The sequence below is a fragment of the Ursus arctos genome, unplaced genomic scaffold, assembly GCF_023065955.2.
Source record: "Ursus arctos isolate Adak ecotype North America unplaced genomic scaffold, UrsArc2.0 scaffold_29, whole genome shotgun sequence".
In the NCBI taxonomy this organism is placed as follows: domain Eukaryota; kingdom Metazoa; phylum Chordata; class Mammalia; order Carnivora; family Ursidae; genus Ursus; species Ursus arctos.
The window spans coordinates 6,737,102-6,744,551 of record NW_026622974.1 but is presented as its reverse complement, the minus strand read 5'-3'; the positions used below and the strand labels follow the sequence as shown (position 1 = coordinate 6,744,551).

The 7,450-nt window shown below is 49.7% G+C and overlaps 1 long non-coding RNA gene across 1 annotated transcript; it reads left to right on the top strand.

The window, feature by feature from the left end:
• Window positions 1–2,884: 2,884 nt before the first annotated feature.
• LOC130542010 (uncharacterized) lies at window positions 2,885–4,477 on the top strand. Its single transcript, XR_008956224.1, has 3 exons — window positions 2,885–3,224; window positions 3,585–3,679; window positions 4,330–4,477. It is a non-coding gene; the product is annotated as an uncharacterized LOC130542010 (long non-coding RNA).
• Window positions 4,478–7,450: the final 2,973 nt, after the last annotated feature.

Below are 7,450 nucleotides of genomic sequence, written 5' to 3'. Positions count from 1 at the left end.
CCTTGAAGGTACTAGGCACATTCCCACCTCAGGGCCTTTGCACTTGCTTTTCACTCCACCTGAAATGCTCCTTCCTTGGGTATCTGCATGACTCACTCCCTCATCTCCTTCCACCTGTGCTCAGTCCCCCTCTCAAGAGGCCTTTTCCAAATACCCTCGTTGGAAGTGCTACCTGCAACCCGCCACCCCCCCCCCATCAGCCTTCTGTCCCCCTTGCCCTGTGCGGTGGACGCTGTCACTAAGTCACTCATGTCCTTGGCACTCCAGGTGGAGGGAATGATATGTGCAAATGCATGAGGCTTGGAGATTATGGCCTGACAGTTTGACATAGGTGGAGTGTAGGGTGTGCAGAGCTGGGAGACTTTGAGTGATGTGGCTTAAAAGGTGGCACGGACAGATGGCTGAGGAGTTTGTCTGCTAAGCTAAGGAATTTGAACTCAAGCGGCCAATGGGGAGCCACTGAAGGGTGTTAAGTAGGAGAGTGATAGATTTGATTTGCATTTTTAAACGATGACTCTGGCAGCCAGCCTTGTGGAGGCTGAACTGGAAGGGGTGAGGCTGGAGGCAAGAAGACCAAATGTAAAAGATGGTGCTCTGGAACATTAAAGGAACTTAAATGATATCACAGCAGAAAGAAGGGCGAGAGTGAAGCCCAGCCAACCAATATTAGAAGCATTTTTTTTCTAGGAATAGATAGAGTTTCAGCAAAAGAAACTTTGCTGCCACCGTTTATGGACAATGCTGGGGATGTTGGCTCCTGTCCTCGTTCAGGTCGGCCACCCTGGGTCTTTCATGCATCACCATTCAGTAAAAGCAAGTGTGGGTTTTATGGGATTGTTTGTTAAGCCCCAAGCCAAGCTTTTCTACTCACTCAGGCCAGACTGCTCTGCCAGATTCTAAATTGGTTGTTTTGTCACATACAGGGTGTGAAGGATATCTCTACGTGCCTCTGTGAACATCCCTATTTGGAGGGAGACACATGTTGACTATACATCACCCCTTTATGTGCTTTTTTGAAGGGACGTTTACACAACCGGTATATTCCTCGCCATGAATATTTTTGTGGCATTGAGAAAGAGAGAGACAAAATGACAAAGTTATTCCCACACTATAACCAACTTTGGCTCGTGAAGACAAATTCAAAATAGATTATGTTCCTTAGCGATGCCTCCAGGGTTGAACAGTTCCCAAATCAGCCCATTTAATCTTTCCTCTTGGAGGGTCACTCACCTTTGAACTTCATTTTTTTTTTTTTTAACTATCGTTAAAGAATATAGCACAGACCAGACCCCGCTGAAGCCCAGGCTCCCTGCCCGCCCCCGCCGCCCCCTCAGGAAGAGCTCACCAAAGGGGCCATCTCGCTTGTAAAAGAGCGGCTGCTTGATGAACTTGATGGAAAGAGCCGGGTTGTAAAAGACGGCATTTCGGTTTTAACAAGGCCAGGAAGCCCGGAGCGGAGCCAGCTGTGTAGTCTGCACAAACCCAAGAATATTAGAACCCGGGGTCACACAGAGCTGGGACGCCACCGGGAATGCGGGGAGCAGAGACAGTCTGGCGAGGGGCTGCCAGCTCCTCCCATGTGAGTCAGCAGGCGGAGCTGGAGGTGGCCGGGACAGCTGGACCAGAGCGACGCTGTGCCCACTACACGGGGCCCCCTGGGTCCTCTTCACATGACAACGCCCCGGGACCCCTGGGGGGTGACAGGCGGACACACACATGTCCACCCACCAGCTCAGTGGAGACGGCACCTCCGAGAGGAAGCCTCCTTGACCGGCCTCATGGTGCCCCCTCGACCCACACTGAGTAAGGAAGCGGTGGGCTCCCCCAGCTGGAGAGGATGGAGGGGTGGTGGTCCCATTGCCCTAGGCAATGATCAGCCAGATTCTAGACAAAGCTGTTCCCTAAGTCAACGGCAGAGCAAAGGGCTCAGGATCCCCCAGGACCCTCTATAGTCATATGGTCCAAAGTGACAATGCCCAGCTCTGGACACGGTCAGCAAACATCTATTAAGCGGATTACTCTGTTTCTCCCATGTTCTCTGCGGCCCTGGGAGCAGACCCCAGCTCTTAACAGTGGATGTTTCTGGTGTCTGTCTCCACCTAGTACGACAATCCCCCTCCATCTGCTGCACTTAGAAGCAAGTGATCCTAAGAGATGGCCATATGAGCTTCTCTAACTGCCCCATCCGGGCATTTTTAATACTCTTGTCTTTTCTCTTAAGGACTCTTCTGAGATTAGACCTTCTGGCCTTACCACTGTGTCTGTCCTCAGAAGATCTGTTCTAATTTGGGTACCAGCTTTCCCTTTTTTTTTTTTTTTCATTTCATGCCCTTCCTCCTAATGATAACCCTTTGTGCCAGGCTCAATTATATACGAAGCTCAAATGAGCAACCCCAACTCTAAATCTGGCTCTACCCATTGGGAGGGGAGGTCATGGGCATCTTGCTTTGCCCAGAGGGAAAGATGCTGGTCCCCAAAGGGAAACAAAGCCGGATGGGACGGGGAGGGAGTTTTGCAAAAATAAAAGTCTAGAATGAAGGAACAGACCAGTGCTGGCTGCCCCCAGGTCACCGGGGCTCAAGGCCGATCCTGCATTTTCAGCCAGGCCCGTAAGGACTCTGTCCCGCCACAGGCATGCAGAAGCAACAGAAGTGCTTTGATTTTTCCTTTTTAAAAATGTCCTCCAGGCTGACCCTACTACCTATGCTCTCACTGCAGGGTCAGCAGAGGGTGAAATGAGAGCATGCTCCGGGAATTTCCTGACTTCTGTGAATTTTTCTCAAGATCTGGCCATGAGTCAATGTGATGCACTGTGATACATGGTATGACTTGTGGCGACTCCCCCTCCCTTTGGAACACCAGGAGAAGTATTTCCCTGCTGAGTAATGGAGGATGAAAATTCATAAGGCCCCTTGCCATCCCCAAATTTCCCTCCACGTTGTCTCCCAATTAGAGCAGATAAGAGAATTATATTTACACCATGTTTAGTCAGGTTATTAACATTCTCTGGGAGTACAGAAAGATCTCTATTGAGGCAGTTGGTCTCCTGTCAGAATTAAGCTCTCTTGTAGGATTTTTGTTGATCTTGGTATTTTGGGGATTTAAAGATTGCGAGTGGGGATGAGAAGAGGAATGGAGAATCGAGAATTGTTCAGATCTGCAATGTCCTGACAACATCTGAGAACCTAGAACACTCCCTAAAAGGCCCAAGGACACTGGACTAGGTAGGTAGGGGGGGAGGGAGGGAGAATTATTGGGTCAATTTTATTGATGTTGATGACCAATCTGAAACAGTCAAGGAAAGCCGACTAAGACCAGTTTCATGTGTGAATTGTCTGATTCCCAGGACTGGGTATCACTCGTTCCTGGAGAACAGCTGTGACCAGTCTCTCTTAGAGATGGTTTATAATTTACCTTAAGAGTCTGGGGGCAACTGCTCAGATCAATGACATCCTTCAGAAGATCCCGGAATTAAAACAGGAGTGTTCAAATGAGACTGGTAACTGTCTGTGGAGCCTGGTCTCACACGAGGTTTTGGGGAGCATACGAGGAAGCATTTTGTAAATTGCCCCTTTCTCACCCAGGTCCCCGGGCCAGTTGGTGGAAGCCTAAGCCGGGAAGGAAAATCCCAACTGCAAGCAAAAGCTCGCAGAGCTCTTACACTTCCTGCCCTTCTGAGGTAAACTAAGAAAAATATTTTCTGGGGTGCTTTCATCCAAGATGAATGAGGTTCTCCACCGTCCTCTTCTTCCCCTCCCCCAACCCTTCTCCCCTCCAGTCATCTCACCGCATTTCATCTAAAAAGGCAACTCTTCAGTTTCCTTCTCCTTCTGGAAAAGAAAACCTCTTCCTGAATGGCTGCCTTTTCACTGACTTGTGAAGGCAAAACAAGAGAATAAAATGAGGCCCCTGGGTAAAAAGGAACCCAATCTCAGCCAACTATGATTTTTTAAATTTGTGTTCGAAAATTTTTATTATATATTACGTATTTTTCTATATATATTATTTTGAAATTATTTTTTATTGTAATTTTTAAGTATACACATATTTTTAAACTAACAGGAAAGGAGGCGACAATTGGCCAACGGCTCTCTGCTTGCTGAGGTGGGGGCCCCTGGGGCAGGCCTGCCAGGAGGGAAGGGGTCTGGTCGGAGCCGGGATGTCCCTGAGCCCCAGGCAGGCCTCTCCTACTGGCAGGCTCTGGAGACATTTTCTTTCCAGCTCTCCGTGCTGGAGTCCACCTAGCTATAAAATGAGCAACACAGCATTCTGCCCCCCCTCAGGTGGGCCGTGAGGTTTAATTATTGTAAATTTGCGACATGTTTTAAGGTCCGCGGATTAAGGCGGTTGCATGAGAAAATGCCCACGTTCTGCAGTGTGGAATTCCGCGTGTCATGTTTCCTGTCACCGACCTCCCCTGTGTGTTACATTACTTGGAACGAGGACCGTGAGCTATGAGGTCATCAGAATAAGTAATTTCTTGGCCTACTTTTCTTTACCTAAAAAAAAAAAAAAAAAAAAAAAAAAAAAAAAAAAACTCTTCTTCTAATTCTGGTTTTTGGTTTTGTTTTTTTTTTTCCCCCTTCTTAATGCAGCCAAAAGTTTTTTCCTCCGAGTGTATAGTATCAGAACAGGAGCCAGCCGGGTGGAAATGGAGCGACCCTTTCCATCTCGGTGTTTTCTCTTGGTCTCATGTCTGCCTCTCATTGCCTTTGCTCCCTACCTCCAGTTTTTAATAAGTCGTACGTTTTAATGACTTAAAACAAATTTGACTCTGAGCCCTTGGCTGTGAAATTTGCTTCTGCTTCTCAGACTGGCGGCCAAGACCGGGTACTGGGTCCACCCACTGGCTCTGCCTCGGGGGTGTGGGTCACCGCCACGGTGACGAAGCAGAGCCCTGCGGCCCGAGGAGGCTCTTGCCCACTCAGGGCTTGGCGACAGCGGTGTCACACGTGGAATGCGGGACCACACCCAGGCTGCTGCCAGAGCGGTCGTGAGGCAGGGGCCAAGAATGCCCCTTGCCCTGACCGCAGCTGGGTCCCTCAACAGGTGCTGCCTGGCGGCTGGGTGCTCCCACATGCGCCACATCCTCCTCCAGGCTTGCAGAAGTGCATCCCAGAGCAGGGCTTCATCGCTCCTACTCCCCCCTGCCAGGCCCAAGGCCACGGAGATTTTTGAGCACAAGGCAGTCCATGGTGACCAAAAGCACCCAGAGTCACTTTCCTCTGCCCTCCCCCCTCAGCACGTGGCTAACTGGACATGTTAGAGCTGCCACTCAAATTAGAGGCAGGGCAGGAAGTATCTTCAGAGAAGGCCACGGGAGCTTTCCGTGGCTGGCTCTGAGTAGGGCACCGGACAGCTGTCACCACCCCCACATTGCCCTTTCCCCAAATTCTGTCAGGGCCCAACTTCTCTCTCCCCTCAGATAAGAAGAACCACATGAGGGAGAGCGAAAGCAGGCCTGAGCTTGGGACAGGACAGAACCGGGCACCTTCCTCCTGGCCCTCCCTCACCAGCTCTTCCCCAGGCCTACCAACATTCACTCCTTCCTCTTCTGCCAGGCGCCATTTCCACTCCAGTCTACCCTAGCTTCTCCCTTCAGGGATAGGAAGTTATCTTGAGTGTGAGTGTGTGTGTGTGTGTGTGTGTGTGTGTGTGTGTTTCCTCCTCAACAAGACGAGAGTGGGGACTACGTCTTATACAGCTATACGGCAACCCCAAGTGTGTGTTACTAATCTCTGCAGACACGAAAACCAAATCTGAAAAACACCACATATTAAATCCTCTGTGTACCATCCAAAATCTCCTATCCCAATCCTTTGCGCTTGGGGAAGAAACTTACTGTGTCCTCCTTACCTATATTTTACTTAATTTTATTGTGTTTTACTTTACATTTCCCATGGGTGATAGAATGGAGCTCCATGAATATTCGGTTCTATGGATTTCCAAATAATGCCAAGCCATTCTGAGCTGAACTAAGTTAAATGGTTTCCTCACTGTAGGACTTCTCAGGACCTTAACGTGATAATGGGCATGGTAATCATCCTTGAGAGGGATGTAGAATTCAGATATTTCCAAATTTACTCCACCTCAAAGCCCCCTTTATGGAGGAATATTCGGAGGAACTGATACCCTTGGTCAATGCTTCAGCAGACATTAGCTCCTCTCTTGGATTATACACAGTGCCCAGCACAGGATCGGAAAAGCCTAACATTGAAGACCAACACCTCTGCCTTGCTTCAAGCCAGAGAGCAGAACTGGCCTCATCTCCCAGACCCTTGGGCTGTCCCAGGTGGAAGAAGCTGTTTGGCAAATGAGGGACTTGCTCAAATTTTTGCTCAGGGGTGTGTTTCAGCCTGGATAATAAGGGGATAGCCGAAGTTGTTCTTTGCACAATAAGGCCCTCAGAAAAAGCCACACCCCTCAGTTGTTCACCACCAGCAATAGGCATCAGGGCAACAAAAGCATTGCAAAGCCTAGAAAAGGACAGATCTAGCACTGGGCTGTGATGACTCTTAATTACAACCCTTCCTCTCCTGCTGCCCCCCTTCTGGGACCTGGCCTACCTCCCTTTGAACCCCTCACTAATCAAATCTCACCTCCTGCCCCCCTCCCGGGAGGAGTTTACTTTGGTGGTCCAGATGACAAGTATCTGGGACTTGTGCCCTTGTTCTGGAAGCTTCTGAACTGCCCTATGGCCTGGACATACATCCTGAGGTCCAATTTTATTTCCTCAGATCAGGGGGGAAGAGAGGAATGGTATTCTAGGTTCCTGGGGATGTTGGTGATCTCAATCTTAGAGAATGGGGAACTGGGTGGGTAGTGGGCACTGTCAGGGCCAAGACAAGGACAGGACCAGGGTGTCTGGAGAAGCCAGGCAGGTTTCCACCGTGCGCCATCAGCATGGAAACAGTGAAAAACAGTGCGCACTTGGCAAAGGATCTTTACACCAAATTCACAGTAGCATCACTATTGTCAGAGTTGACTCCCGTCGTTTCCTCATTGCCACCTGATGTTGTCCCTACAAAGAGGGCTGGGGATTATGGGAGAATCAGGCAGATGACACCCTCTGGACAACCATCAGCGATTCTAAGACTCACAGCAAGCATCTTCAGGCCAACTCATGTTCCTTCGTCTTCCTCTCCACGGGCACGAGTACAGGGTGGAGCAGGGGTGAAAGCAGTGTGTTCATCTGTAATGTGAGCACCACAGTTCCCTCCTGGCTGGTCTCACAGGGGCTTCTGAGACTCATGGCGGGGAGAGGGGGCACTGAGAGAACTAAGGGCGAGTCTCTCCTCCATTTTGCCACAGGTTACCATTCCCGCGACTCAGCGTCTCCTCCCCATGCAGATCAACTCCAGACTCCCTCTCCGCCAATACATGAGGGCACAGGAGACCCAAAACTCCCACCTCATTAGATTCTAATCAAAGAATTACATGGCCGGAGTGC